The sequence below is a fragment of the Cervus canadensis genome, chromosome 24, assembly GCF_019320065.1.
Source record: "Cervus canadensis isolate Bull #8, Minnesota chromosome 24, ASM1932006v1, whole genome shotgun sequence".
Lineage (NCBI taxonomy): Eukaryota > Metazoa > Chordata > Mammalia > Artiodactyla > Cervidae > Cervus > Cervus canadensis.
In genome coordinates, this window is record NC_057409.1 from 4,678,007 (window position 1) to 4,693,866 (window position 15,860).

The following is a 15,860-nucleotide window of genomic DNA, read 5'->3' on the forward strand; positions in this document are numbered from 1 at the left end:
CATAATTATGTTGAGGAATTTGTGGCAGAATTTCTATAGCCATGGAAAACTACTGATGTGGGATAAGTATTGAAATGGAAAAATATTCATGACTTGTGATTGAACGGAAGAAAGGAAGGTTATAATACTGTGAGTGTCCTACAACCCAACAATTCTGTCTTTGGTATTGATCCCAAAGAAATTCATGTTCCCAACACAAGAGTGGTGTAGCATGTAGCACGGTTTGCACAATCAATCATCAGGGGAATTGGTAAAGAAACTGTGGTCCATTCAGTCCACAGAATCATGATTGGCAGTGTAAACGGACAAACTGGCGGATGCGGATCAACATGAACACATCTGTAAGACATTATGACAGACCCAAAGGCGTATATGCACGACTCGATTCATTTGAAGTTTAACAATATCCGGAGCACTGGTTTGGAAGATAAACCCCAGATTTGTGAGAGAGTTTGACTCTGGTAGGGGAGCACTGCGGATGGACTGCCGAGGAGCACCAGCTGTGTGTATGTTGGGGGCGAGTGCCTCAGCGTGTCTGCTACGTTTTATTATTTTTTTTAAAAAAGCTAAACAGACTTCTCTGGTGGCCCAGCGGCTCAGACTCCATGCTCAAAATGCAAGGGGCCCAGGTTCAATCCCACGAGCCACAACTAAAATCTCCTCCATGCTGCAACGAGGATTCACGATCCCATATGCTGCAACTAAGACCCAATGCAGCCAAATAAATAAAAACAAACCCTAATCAGTTAGGATTTTTATTTTAATAAATAAATAAAAGAGCTGAAGCAAATATACTAAAAGTGTTTTTTTGTCAAAACTTGATTATTACAAGTGTATATTACAGTATACCCTATTTTTGTTTACTTATATTACTTCATTTGAAAAGTTGCACTCATTGCATTTTGTTAATATGTTAATATGTGGAAAACTGAAATTTAAAGAGTATATGTAGCAATAGCACAGGAACCAGAGACCAAATTGCCAACATCCGTTGGATCATCAAAAAAGCAAGAGAGTTCCAGAAAAACATCTACTTCTGCTTTATTAATTACACCTTTGAAAGCCTTTGACTGTGGAGATCACAACAAACTGAAAAATTCTTAAAGAGATGGAGATAGGAATACCAGACCACCTTACCTGCCTCCTGAGAAATCTGTATGCAGGTCAGGAAGCAACAGTTAGAACTGGACATGGAACAACAGACTGGTTCCAAATCGGGAAAGGAGTACATCAAGGTTGTATATTGTCACCCTGCTTATCTAACTTTTATGCAGAGTACATCATGAGAAACGCTGGGCTGGAGGAAGCACAAGCTGGAATCAAGATTGCCGGGAGAAACATCAATAACCTCAGATATGCAGATGACACCACCCTTATGGCAGAAAGCGAAGAAGAATTAAAGAGCCTCTTGATGAAATGAAAGAGGAGAGTGAAAAAGTTGGCTTAAAACTCAACATTCAGAAAACTAACATCATGGCATCCAGTCCCTTCACTTCATGGCAAATAAATGGGAAACAATGACAGACTTTATTTTTCTAGGCTCCAAAATCACTGCAGATGGTGACTGCAGCCATGAAATTAAAAGACACTTGCTCCTTGGAAGAAAAGTCATGACCAACCTAGACAGTGTATTAAAAAGCAGAGACATTACTTTGCCAACAAAGGTCCATCTAGTCAAAGCTATGGTTTTTCCAGCAGTCATGCATGGATGTGAGAGTTAGACTATAAAGAAAGCTGAGCGCTGTGAAATGTGGTGTTGGAGAAGACTCTTGAGAGGCCCTTGGACTTCAAGGAGATCCAACCAGTCCATCCTAAAGGAAATCAGTCCTGAGTGTTCATTGGAAGGACTGACACTGAAGCTGAAACTCCAGTCCTTTGGCCACCTGATGCAAAGAACTGACTCACTGGAAGAGACCTTGATGCTGGCAAAGATTGAAGGTAGGAGGAGAAGGGGACAAGATAGGATGAGATGGTTGGATGACATCACCGACTCGATGGACTTGAGTTTGAGCAAGCCTTGGGAGTTGGTGATGGACAGGGAAGCCTTGTGTGCTGCAGTCCAAGGGTCACAAAGAGTTGGACACGACTGAGCAACTGAATTGAACTGATGCAGCAGTAATCAGTCATGTGTATGTGTGTGCTAAGTCACTTTAGCTATGTCCAACTCCTTGTGACCACATGGACTGTAGCCCACCAGGCTCCTCTGTCCATGGGATTCTCCAGGCAAGTATATTGGAGTGGGCTGCCATGCCCTTCTCCAAGGGATCTTCCCGACCCAGGAATCAAACCACTCGTGCCACCTCGGAAGCCCAATAATCAGTTAATCATGATTATTTCTCTGTGATGAGATCACTGATTTTTTTTAATGTTCCTATTTTCATTTTGATATAGCTATATTATCTGATTTTCCTATAGTTAACATGTATCACCTGCACAATGTTTTAAAACTTAAAAAAGTAAAAGAGTCTAGGGGTGGTTCAATGATTAAAAATCTGCCACGGATTTGATCCCTGGTGGGGAAACCGAGATCCCACGTGCTGCGGAGCAACAAAGCCTGCATGCCACAGCTAGAGAGACGGCGCACACCAGCCAAGATCCCCCAGGACCGAGTGCAGACCCCGCACGACACGACGGATCTGATGCAGCCAAGTGAGTAAACAAGTGTGTTAGAAACAAATACATAAAAGAGTCTAAAAACTGTGAGGAGGTCCTTCTGAGCAGAGACAGCAGTAGGATCAGAGGCTGGCTGAGTGATGGGGAGGAAAACCTCTGAAAAGGAGAGCTGGCTGTACATGGTGGAGGACTTGGTCCCAGGTAAAGGTGCTGTGACGTGACCTTGAAGCCCAAGGGGCCTCAGACTGGGGTCTCTGACCTCTGCGAAGCCTCACGCATGTTCCCAGTAATCTGGCTTCTTTAGAATTTTCATAATGTGGGGCTTTCAACTCAGTGATAATCTAAAAACAATGAGTATAAGCGTATTCTAACTCCGCTGAGTGACCCAGGCCTCAAAACCCAGAGCAGCCAACGCTGTTTCTGAGCCCATGTTGGCCTGTGCTTGGGGTCAGCTTGGTGCCAACTGCCCCCCTTTAATTGTCTTGGGCTGATGAGGAAAGAAAGAGGCAGGTCTTGGCTTGGCTGGTTTATTTTCCAGGAACATGAGCTCAGCCCTTGGACCTGGGAGATTTCCAAGGGCCCAGACAATGTTCCAGATCTAAAAAAGAATGTTAATGACTCTGAAGTAACAAACAACAACAGCTAAAATAACAGGCTCACCCACAAACATTGTTAATGTAAATACTTTCAATTGCAGAATTACAAGAATAAATCCCCTCTTACAGCAAAAAGAAAAGGTATAATTGACGTGAGGTGTGGGTATATTTTTAATGTGTCTGACAAGGGGTACGTGGAGCCGCCACAGTTAAGAATTCTGGAGGCCTGTTTGGTGTTGTTCAGTCGCTCAGTCCTGTCTGACTCTTTGCAACCCCACGGACTGTAGCACGCCAGGCTTCCCTATCCTTCACTGTCTCCTGGAATTCGCTCAAACTCATGTCCGTTGAGTTAGTGATGCTATCCAACCATCTCATCCTCTGTCATCCCCTTCTCCTTCTCCCCTCAATCTTTCCCAGCATCAGGGTCTTTTCCTATGAGTCAGCTCTTTGAAACAGGTGGCCAAAGTATTGGAGCTTCAGCTTCAGCATCAGTCTTTCCAATGAATACTCAGGGTTGATTTCCTTTAGGATTGACTGGTTTGATCTCCTTGATGTACAAGGGACTTTCAACAGTCTTCTCCAGCACCACAGTTTGAAACAATCAATTCTTTGGTGCTCAGCCTTCTTTATGGTCCAACTCTCACATCTGTACATGACTACTGGAAAACCATAGCTTTGACTAAATGGATCTTCATTGGCAAAGTGATATCTCTGCTTTTTAATATGCTGTCTAGGTTTGTCATAGCTTTTCTTCCAAGGAGCAAGTATCTTTTAATTTCGTGGCTGCAGTCACCATCTGCATTGATTTTGGAGCCCAAGAAAATAAAATCTGTCACTGTTTTCACTTTTTCCTCTTCTATTTGCCATGAAGTGATGGGACCGGATGCCGTGATCTTCACTTTTTTCCTGTTGAGTTTTAAACCAGCTTTTTCACTCTCCTCTTTCACTCTCATCAAGAGGCTCTTTAGTTACTCTTAGCTTTCTGCCGTTAGGGTGGTATCATATGCATATCTGAAGGTTTTGATATTTCTCCCAGCAATCTTGATTCCAGCTTGTGATTCATCCAGCCCAGCATTTCTCATTATGTACTCTGCATATAAGTTAAATAAGTAAGGTGACAATATACAGCCTTGATGTACTCCTTTCCCAGTTTTGAACCAGTTCATTGTTCCATGTCTGGTTCTAACTGTTGCTTCTTGACCTCCATACAGATTTCTCAGGAGGCAGGTAAGGTGGTCTGGTATTCCCATGTCTAAGAATTTTCCATAGGTTGTTTTGATCCACACAGTCAAAGGCTTTAGTGTAGTCAACAAAGCAGAAGTAGATGTTTTTCTGGAATTCCCTTGTTTTCTCTATGATCCAACAAACCTTGGGAATTTGATCTCTGGTTCCTCTGCCTTTTCTAAATCCAGCTTTTACATCTGGAAGTTCTCAGTTCATATACTGCTGAAGACTAGCTTGGAGGATTTTGAGCATTATCTTGCTAGCTTATGAAATGAGCTCAATTGTACAGTAGTATGAACATTCTTTGGCATTGCCCTTCTCTGGAATTAGAATGAAAACTGACCTTTTCCAGTCCTGGGGCCATTGCTGAGTGGAGTTTTTACCTAGCTTTATGTCTTAAGGAGCAATATAATAAAAACATTTCAAATCAATAATGTCTGACTGGGACGGTCTTCTTCTGGATTGAGTTCACGCTCCAAGATGTCTGGCTCTTGGTAAGTGACCACATCGTCATGGTTATCTGAGCCGTTAAGACATTTTCTCATCTGAAGGCCTGGTGGCTCAGATGGTAAAGCGTCTGTCTGAATGCTGGAGACCCGGGTTTGATCCCTGGGTTGGGAAGAACCCCTGGAGAAGGAAATGGCAACCCACTCCAGTACTCTTGCCTGGAAAATCCCATGGACAGAGGAGCCTGGTAGGCTACAGTCCATGGGGTCACAAAGAGTCAGACACGACTGAGCGACTTGACTTTACTTACTATGAAGGCTCTTAAAACAGTCCTAGGCTTAAAACACAGAGGAATTGCCATGCCCACAGCAAGGGGCCCAAATATGAGCCCATGCACTCACCTGTGAGAGGGTTCCCGTCACTCGCATGGAAAAGAGAAGTGAGTGAGTCTATTCAGCCAGCACAGCCCAGGTAGGAGCTTCAGACTGAAAAAGCAAACAAACAAACAAGCAAAGCAACCACACTGGCACAGCCGACAAAGTGCTCGATGTTGCAAGGGGTGGTTTTGATCCTGCAAAACAACATCATCCAGCACATTAAAGGTCTAGAGTTCATCGGAATGAGGTCAGGTTTGTAGCTGTGCTTGTGTTTAATTTATAACTCGGATTTACGGTTTTATGAGAGCCCGTGGAGTTTGTACCTAGTTGTATGTCTTATAAAACAGTATGATAAAAATGTTTCAAATCAATAACGTCTGGCTGGGAGGATCTTCTTCCTTTCAGAGAGCATGTCTATATATTATTCAAGCTGGGAAACGTGGCGAGGGGCACAGCAACCTACTGAAGGGCTCCAGGATGGGGTGAGCTTGTGGGAGCCCAGTGCCAGGGAGATGAATGGGGCAGCGTGTTCCCGATGTCCAGAAGCCATTAGACTAGGGCTGGCATGAGGCTTGAACTCCTAAGGGCGAGAACGAAGGTTTTCTTTTGAGCCCCATAGTGCCAAGGGTAGGACTCAGGATGCCACAGGAGCTTCATGAAGACGTGCCGCCATCCTGCAGTCTCCTGGTGGGGGAGGGTCCTTGGTCTCCAGGCTGAAGGCAGAAGATGCATCCCTCCTGGTCCCAGGGGGTCCACTGGGTCATATCAGTCCACCAGAGCCTCACAGCAAGTTTGCTGAATACAAGGGGCCAGGAAGAACATGCCTCTCTTTTCTTCATTCCTCACGTGCAGTCTTCCAGTAAATCATTTATTCTACCTCCAAAGCATATCCACACCCAGCCCCTCTAGTTGGGCTTCCCCGACAGCTCAACAGGTAAAAAAATCTGCCTGCAACGCAGGAGACACCGGAGACACCGGTTCGATCCCCGGGTTGGGAAAATCCTCTGAAGAAGGGAATGGCAACCCACTCCAGTATTCTTGCCTGGAGAATCCCGTGGACAGAGGAGCCTGGTGGGCTACAGTCCATGGGGTTGCAGAGTCAGATGCGGACTTAGCACACACACACACACCTCCAAAACATATCCAGCCCCAGCCCCTCCACTCCCAGCCTCTGCCATCCTTCACCTGGACTGTGTGAATGGTGCCCTTCCCAGGCTCCCTGCTCAGCTCCTGTCTCCCAGAGACCCTTTTTTCACACACGGAAAGAAGAAGAGTCTTGGGACTCCCCTGATGGTTGCAGGGTTAAGACTCTGAGCTCCCAGTACAGGGGCCCAGGTTCAATCCTTGGTCAAGGAGCTAGATTCTGCATGCCACAACAGAGCATTCACATACTGCAATTCAAGATCCCGGGTGCCACAGCTAAGACTTGGAGCTGTCAAATAAATAAAATATATATTTTTTAAATTTATTTTTTTATTGAAAGATAATTGCTTTACAGAATTTTGTTGTTTTCTGTCAAACCTCAACAGAAATCAGCCATAGGTATGGCCCCTCCTTTTTGAACCTCCTTTTTGAACCTCCCTCCTATCTCCTGCCCCATCTTTTTTTAATTTTAAAAAGAGGGAGATTCTCAGAATGTAAAAGCTCTACTCTCAAAACCTGAGGGGCTTCTCCCAAAGCTCAGAGTTAAATTCAGACTCTCCACGGTGGACCTTCCTCTGCCCACCTGGCCACCCCTTCCCTCCCCTCGGCTCACTCAGCGCCCAGCACGCCGTGCTCCCTGCTGTCACTGGGAGACACCACGCTCATCAGGTGTCAGGGGCTTGGGCCCTGCTGCTCCCTGGACTTGGGATGGTGTCCTTCAGGGCTGAAAGGGGTGGCTCCTTCCTACCTGTTAAGTCTCAAGACAAGCATCACTTTCCCAGAGGGGACCTTACACCTGATCCTCCAGGTGAAGCAGCTTAGGCACCACCACCCCTGCCCGGCCACTCAGACCCTGCTGCAAGTCATCATGGTGCTCCCTGTTCCTGTCTGGCCCACGGGTTCACTACTGCCTGAATGCCTAAATCTACAGGAGGTGCTGGGCCCCCCTGAGGGCAGGGCCAACTGTGTCCTGTTCACTGCTCACCTCTAGCACCTTGAACGGCCTGGGCACGTAGTAAGGTGCTCGGTAAAAGCAGATTGAGCAAACATTTCACACCCAGGAGAGCTGCTAGAATCAAAAGGGTCAGGATGAGGAGAAGTGAGAATGTTTATACAGTTGCTAGTGGGGATGGAACATGGTGCAGCCCATCTTGAGTCAGTCAGTTCTCAAAAACATTAAATACAGAGTTGCCACATGATCCTGCGATTTCACTCCTAGGTATGTACGCAGGAGAATGAAAACACGGGTCTATACAAAAACTTGTTTGTGAGTGTTCACAGCAGAACTATTCATAACTTCCCCAGGTTGGAAACAACCCAAATGTCTACCAGCAAGAAATACACAAATAAAATGTGCTATACCATTACAATGTAGTATTATTTAGCAACAAAAAGAATGAAGTAATGATACATGTTGCAACATGGAAAAACCTCAAAAACATACACTGAGTAAAAAAGCCAGACACAAAAAGCCACATATTGTATGATTTCATTTACATGAAATGTCCAGAAGAGACAAATACATAGAGACAGAAAGTAGATTTGTGGTTTCCAGGGGCTAGAGGGAGGGAGAAATAGGGAGTGACTGCTAATAAGCAGGGAGTCTTTTACAGGATGATGAAATACTCTGGAATTAGATAGTGGTAATGGTTGCACAACTTTGTGAATATATTAAGAACCATTGAATTCTATTCTTTAAAAGGATGAAGTCTATGGTATATAAATTATATCGGTTTAAAAAGTGGAATGCTAATGTTCATAATAATGTTATTCATGATAGCCAAAAGTAGAAAAAAATCCGAATGCCTGTCAACTGATTAATGGATAGACAAAGTGTGGTCTATCCACATGACAATATTATTCAGCAATGAAAAGGAAGTAAGTAATGATACAGGTTACAACATGGTTGAACCGCAATGACATTATAATATGTGAAAGAAGCCAGTCACAAAAGACTGCATATGCTATTATATGATTCTATTTATAGGAAATGTCCAGAATAGGTAAATCTTGGGGCTTCCCTGGTGGCTCAGATGGTAAAGAATCCGCCTGCAATGCAGGAGACCCAGATTTGATCCCTGGGTCAAGAAGATCCCCTGCAGAAGGGAATGGTTCCCAACTCCAGAATTTTTGCCTGGAGAACCCCATGGAAAGAGGAGCCTGGCGGGCTACAATCCATTGGGTCACAAAGAGTTGGACAAGACTGAGTGACTACCATTATAGAGACAGAAAATAGATTAGTGGTTTGCCTAGGGCAGAGTGGGGAGAGAAAAATGGAGTGGAGGGCTGAGAAGTGATTGCTGATGAGTACAAGGCTTCTTGAGGGATTGAAATGTTCTGAAATCGGATTATACGAACAGTTGAATGACGCTGAATATACTAGAAAGCATTGTCTTGTCCGCATTAAGTGGGTGCACTTTTATGGGATAGACATTATGTAACTCAATAAAGCTATTTTAAAAGTGTATTAAATGAGTGAATGGGGAGACATTAAAGCAGGAGGGAGACAAGGGAGGAAAAACAATTGAGAAACTTTTCTCTAGGTCTGACATAGCTGATTCCCCAAGACACCCGAGCTGGGGAGTCTGAGAGCTTTTTTTTGTTCCGTTTTGTCTTTTGTCCCCATCTGTATCTCTCTCCTTCCTCCCCGATCCAAGCTGGGCCAGTGGAGGACCCATCTGAGATGGGGCACGAGTGCCCCCTGGTGGTGGTCTGAAGTGACCGCTTGGGAATGTGGTCAGTAGGACACACAGGGTAAGCGGCCAGCTTTTTTTTTTAATGTAAGATTCAGCTATACAATATTATAATTCAACCTTGTACACACTACAAAGTGCTCACGACCACAAGGCTAGTCACCATCTATCACCATGCATCTGACACCCTTCACTCATTTCATCCACCCTCCAACCTCCCCTGCCAACCACTGACTAGATCGCTGCAGCTATGAGATTTTGTTTATTTGTTTGTTTGTTGGGGTTGTTTGCATTCCATACATGAGTGAGATATTACTGCATTCCTCCTTCCCCATCTGACATTTCATTTGGCCTAATAACTTCAAGTTCCTTTCACGTCACTGCAGATGGCAGGATTTCACTGTTCTTTATGGCTGAGTAGTATTTCATTTTATATATACGACATCTCTTTTAGCCATTCATCCATCTATGGATATTTAAGTTGTTTTCATATCTTGGCTCCTGTAAATAATGCTGCAATGAATGTACAGGTGCATCTGTGTTTTTGAATTCGTGTTTCCTGTTCGTTGGATAAACACCTAGAAGTGGAATAGCTGGGTCATATGCTTGTTCTATTCTTGCTTTGAGGAATCTCCATGCCCTTTCCCATAGTGGCTGCATCATTTTACAGTCCTGCCAACCGTGTGCGAGGCTGTCTAGCCTCTCCAACATTTGTTATTTCTTGTCATTTCGATAATGGCTATCCTGTTAGGTTTGAGGTGAGATCTCATTGTGGTTTTGATTTGCTTTTCCCTAGTAGTTAGTGGTACTGAACAACTTTTCTCATGCCTATTGGTCATCTCTATCTTTTTTGGAAAAAAAATTTGTTTCAGATCCTCATTTCTCATTGGGTTGTTTGTTCTTCTATTGCTGAGTTGTATGACTTCTTTATATATTTTGGATGTCACTCCCTTATTGGATATATAATTTGCAGGTATCTTCTCCCACTCAGTAGGTTACCTTTTTTATTTGATGGTGTTTTCCTTTGTTGTGCAGAAGGTTTTTAGTTTGATGTAGTCCCATTTTTTTCTCTTTTGTTTCCCTTGCCCATGGAGTCAGAGCCACAAAAACATCACTAAGACCAAGGTCAGTGAGGTTACTGCCTATGTTTTTTTTCTAGGAGTTTTATGCTCTCAGGTCCCACATTCAAGTCTTTAATCCATTTCAAGTTAATTCTCATGTATGATATAAAATAATGGTCCCATTTCATCCTTTTGCATGTGGCTGTCCAGTTTTCCTAATACCATTTATTGAAGAGACTATCCTTTATTGTATGTTCTTTGCTCTTTTGTTGTAAATTAGTTGTCCGTATACGTGTGAGTTTATTTCTGGGCTCTCATTCTGGTTCCATTCATCTGTGTGTCTATTTTTGTGCCAGTACCATTCTGTTTTGATGATCACAGCTTTGGAGTATAGTTTGAAAACAGGGATTATGATACTTCCAGCTTCACTCATCTTTCCCAAGATTGTTTTGACTATTCAGGGCCCTTACAACTTTAAAATTTATTAGTTCTAGTTCAATGAACTGTGCTATTGGAATTTTGATATGGATTGCATTGTATTTGTACATTGCTTTGGGTTGTTGTTGTTGTTGTTGAGTCACTCGGTCAAGTCTGACTCTTTGTGACCTATGGACTGCAGCACGGCAGGCTTCCTTATTCTTCACCATCTCCTGGAGCTTTCTCAAACTCATGTCCATTGAGTTGGTGATGCCATCCAACCATCTTGTCCTCTGTTGTCCCCTTCTCCTCCTGCCTTCAATCTTTCCTAGCATCAGGGTCTTTTCTAATGACTCAGCTCTTCTCATCAGGTGTTCAAAGTATTGGAGCTTCAGCTTCAGCATCAGTCCTTCCAGTGAATATTCAGGACTGATTTCCTTTATGATGAACTGGTTTGATCTCTTTGCAGTCCAGGGAACTCTCAAGAGTCTTCTCCAACACCTCAGTTCAAAAGCATCAATTCTTTGGCACTCAGCCTTCTTTATGGTCCAACTCTCACATCCATACATGACTACAGGAAAAACCATAGTTTTGACTAGATGGGCCTTTGCTGGCAAAGTAATGTGTCTGCTTTTTAATTTGTTGTCTAGGTTTGCTGTAGCTTTTCTTCCAAGGAGCAAACATCATTTAATTTAATGGCTGCAGTCGCCATCTGCACTGATTTTGGAGTCCCCAAAAATAAAGTCTGTCATTGTTTCCATTGTTTCCCTATCTATTTGTCATGAAGTGATGGGACCAGATGCCATAATCTTAGCTTTTTGAATGTTGAGTTTTAAGCCAGGTTTTTCACTCTCCTCTTTCACCTTCATCCAGAGGCTCTTTAGTTCCTCTTTGCTTTCTGCCATAAGCGTGGTGTCATCTGTATATCTGAGGTTATTGATACTTCTCCTGGCAATCTTGATTCTAGCTTGTGCTTCATCCAGTCGAGCATTTCCCATGATGGACTCTGCATATAAGTTAAATAAGCAGGGTGACAATATACAGCCTTGACCTATTCTTTTCCCAATTTGGAACCAGTTCGTTGTTTCATGTTTGGTTCTGTTACCTCTTGACCTGCCTACAGATTTCTCAGGAGGCAGGTAAGGTGGTCTGGTATTTCCATCTCTTTAAGAATTTTCTTTAAGAATTTGCTTTGGGTAGTGTGGACATTTTTAACATTAACTTGTGTCTTCTTTGATTTATTTCATCAGTATCATGCAGTTTTCAGTGTATAGGTCTTTCATCTTCTAAGTTAAATTTATTCCAAAGTATTTTATTCTTTCTGATGCAACTGTAAATGAGATTGTTTTCTTAATTTTACTTTCTTTTATATAGTTATTAGTATATAGAAATATCACAGACTTCTATATATTGATTTTGTATTCTGCAACTTTACTTAATTCGTTTATTAGTTCTAACCATTTTCAATGGTCATTAGGGTTTTCTGCACATACAATCCTGTCATCTGCAAATCAGGGCAATTTTACTTCTTCCTTTCCAATTTGGATGCATTTCATTTATTTTTATTGCCTAACTGTTGTGGTTAGGACATCTAGTACTATGTTGACTACAAATGGCGAGTGTGGCTATCCTTGTCTTATTTTTGATTTTAGAGGAAAATTCTCAGCTTTTCACTACCGAGTGTGATGTTAGCCATTGGTTTGTTGTATACATCTTTTATTATACTTCTCTATTCTCACTTTGTTGAGAATTTTATCATAAATGGATGTTGAATTTTGTCAAATGCTTCTTCTGCATCTAGATGATCATGTGATTTTTATCCTTAATTTTGTGAATATTTTGTGAATTTTGTGAATATTTTATCACTTTGTGAATATGATGTATCAGATTGATTAATTTGTGGATGTCAAACCATCTTTTCATCCCTGGAAAAAAAATCCCACTTGATCATGGTGTATGAGCCTTTTAATGGATTGTTGAATTAAGTTTGCTAATATTTTCTTGGGGATTTCTGCATGTATGTTCAACAAGGATATTGGCTTGTAATTTCCTTTTTTTTGTAGTATCTTTGTTTGGTTTGAGTGTCAGGATAATGCTGACCTCATAAAATGGTTGGAAGAGGTCCTCCCTCTTTTATTTTTTGGGAGCAGTTTGCAAAGGATTGGTATTAATTTTTCATTGAATGTTTGGTAGAAATCACCAGTGAAGCCCTATGGTCTTTGACTTTTGTTTGTTGAGAGATTTTTGATTACTGTTTCGATCTCCTTACTAGTAATCAGTCTATTTAGATTTTTCTATTTCTTCATAATTCAGTCTTGAAAGATTTTATGTTTCTAGGAAAATACCCATCTCTTTTGTTTGTCCAATTTGTGTATAATTGTTCATAGTAGTCTCTTATGAGTCTTTATATGTATTTCCAAGTTATCAGTTGTAACGTTTATTCTTTCATTTCTTATTTGAGTCTTCTTTTTTTTTGGTAAATATAGCTAAAGGTTTGTTGATTTTGTTTATCTTTTCAAAGAACCAGCTCTGTTCATTGAACTTTTCTGATTTCTTTTAGTTGCTACTTATTTGTTTCCACTCTGACTTTTATTATTTCTGATAAAGCGCCAGCTTTAGCAAGCGAGGGAGGACCTGGGGAAGGGATGGGAGCAGAAGAACTTCCAGATGCCTAGAGACGGCGGGGAAGCAGATGATGCCTAGAACACTTAGCTAGGTTTCAAAGCCTGATATCACAATGGATAATTATTACTGGACTTTTCTCTGCATTGGTTTCCTATCTCCTCCCACAGTGATGTGAGTACTAGGAGAACAGGGACGTGCCTTCTGGCTCACTCCACTTCTTCAGCTCCCAGCACGGTCCCTGGAACCTAGTAGGCACCCAGTAAAATGTGCGGGCTGCAGCTTGTTGTGATGGAAAGAGGAGAGAGACAGAAGACTGGGTATGAGCAGTGTCCACACTGCTCGCCGGTGACTCTGGGGGTCCCAGGGTCTCAGTGGGCCTGCCTGTGACAGGAGGAGAGGACCCCTCTCCTCTCAGGGCTGTGACGAGTTTAAACGACGGGCAGCCCAGGATGCCGGGGGGCACTCCATCTGGGATCTGCAGGGTGAGGCCCTGAGCTCCGTTGACTTGCTGGGTGACACCAGGTAGGTCCTTTTACATTTCAGGGCTCCGTTGTCTTCTCTTTAAAGCAGGAAGACTGAGACCTTTACCCTTTCTCCTTCAAACCCTTTGGTGAATATGTACTGAGAACCTTACACGTGTCAGGCACTGGGCTGGTGCTGCGTTCACAGTGAACAAACAGCTGCATCTCTCCTCTCCAGGAGCTTCCATTCCAGTGAGTGAAGCCAACAGCAGCCAATTATATTGGTATAACTGGAACATACAGAAAACTGAGCTCCGAAGAAATGATGCTTTTGAACTGTGGTGTTGGAGAAGACTCTTGAGAGTCCCTTGGACTACAAGGACATCCAACCAGTCCATCCTAAAGGAGGTCAGTCCTGGGTGTTCATTGGAAGGACTGATGCTGAGGCTGAAGCTCCAATACTTTTGCCACCTGATGCGAAGAGCTAACTCATTGGAGAAGACCCTGATGCTGGGAAAGATGGAAGGCGGGAGGAGACGGGGATGACAGAGGATGAGATGGTTGTATGGCATCACCAACTGAATGGACATGAGTTTGAACAAACTCCAGAAGGTAGTGAAGGACAGGGAAGCCTGGCGTGCTGCGGTCCATGAGGTCGCAAAGACTTGGACACAACTGAGTGACTGAATAACAATAACAACACCTAAACATATTGCTGTAATCAAGACTGAGGGTTATGAAGAAGCATAGGCAGTCAGAGAGAGGGTTGAGGGGAACCTGCCTTAGATGAGGTCAGAGAAACCCCTGCAGAAGGGCATTCAAGTTGAGAGCCGAGGGAAGGTGAGACTTGGTGAGAAGAACATTCCAGAGATGAGTGAAGGCATTCAGGTAAGGAGCTCCACCTGTTGTCATGAGGAGTCACCTGAAGGCCAGAGCTGTCACAGCCCAAAGAGAGGCTAGACAAGAGATGGGTAGGGGCCAGACCACATGGGGGCCGGGGGGCCACCTTAAAGATGCCGATTGCATCCGTAGTACAACAGGCAGTTATCAGAGAATCTCCAATAGGATTGTCTTGGTGTCAGTTAGGTTTTGAAAGACCACTTTGATTGCTGCAGGTAAAGTGGCTTGCCTGGGTGGGAGATGTGGAAGTCCAGTGAGTGATGGAGACAGCTTAGACCAGGACGATGGTGATGGGGATGGAGAGAACTGGACCAGTGTGAGACGGGATCTGTAGACAGGATCCATAGGACTTGAATGGATGGATATGGGGGTGAGTGAGAGGGTGCTGAGGCTTCCCCATTTCTGTCCCAAGCAGCTGGGTGAGCAGAAGTGCTATTTACTCTGGCGAAGCAGGTTTGAGAGGGGAAAATGAGCTTGCTTCTGTTAATTTTTACATATGTGTCAACTCTAAGATGTTTGTTCAACAACTGAGGGTCGATATCAAGGAGGCAGCTGGAGATCAGGATCAGAGCTCAGCAAAAGAAATCCATCTGGGCTAGAAGTCATTTGACATTTTGGAAAAACCTATTGGTTTCTTTTTTAATTGTAAAAAAGAATACATGCCAGTCATCATAAAATCAAACTGTTCAAAGGGTTATAAAGTAAAAGAGTGAAAATCACGTTCTTCCTAGGCCTGGCTCACCCTTCCCAGACCAAGTCCATCTTGTCTTCACTTGGGAGAAGAGACCCGAATGAGGCAAAGGGGTTTGAAAACTCAAAGCAGTTTGGCAGCTTGGCCCTACCACTGCGCAAGGCCAGCCTGGGAATCAGCTGTCTGAGAGAACTGAGGTCATTTGCCAGTGGGAGCATAAGGATCCTCACTGGTGGTGCACAATAACAAAATGCTGGGCCCTCCCTCTGTGGCCAAAATAGAGGGTTCATTCACTCAGTGGTTCCCAAACTTGCCTTGCCCATTAGAGTCTCCAGGGTAAATTTTTAAAGTAGCAATACCTGGGACCTACCCAAGTCTCCCCAAATCTGGGCACAGAGCTTGAAATTTGTATTTTGAAAAGCTCCCTGGCATTCTCATGCAGCAGGTCCCTTGAGAAAGAATCTATACTCTGTACATATAATGGGATATTATGCAGGAAAAACAATGATTAAAAAAAGGTAAGGCCTGACAAGCATCTAAACCTATTATTCAGGTTTTATTTGTTGCTCAGGTTAAAAAGCAGTTTGCGAAATACTATGTACAATAGGGTTA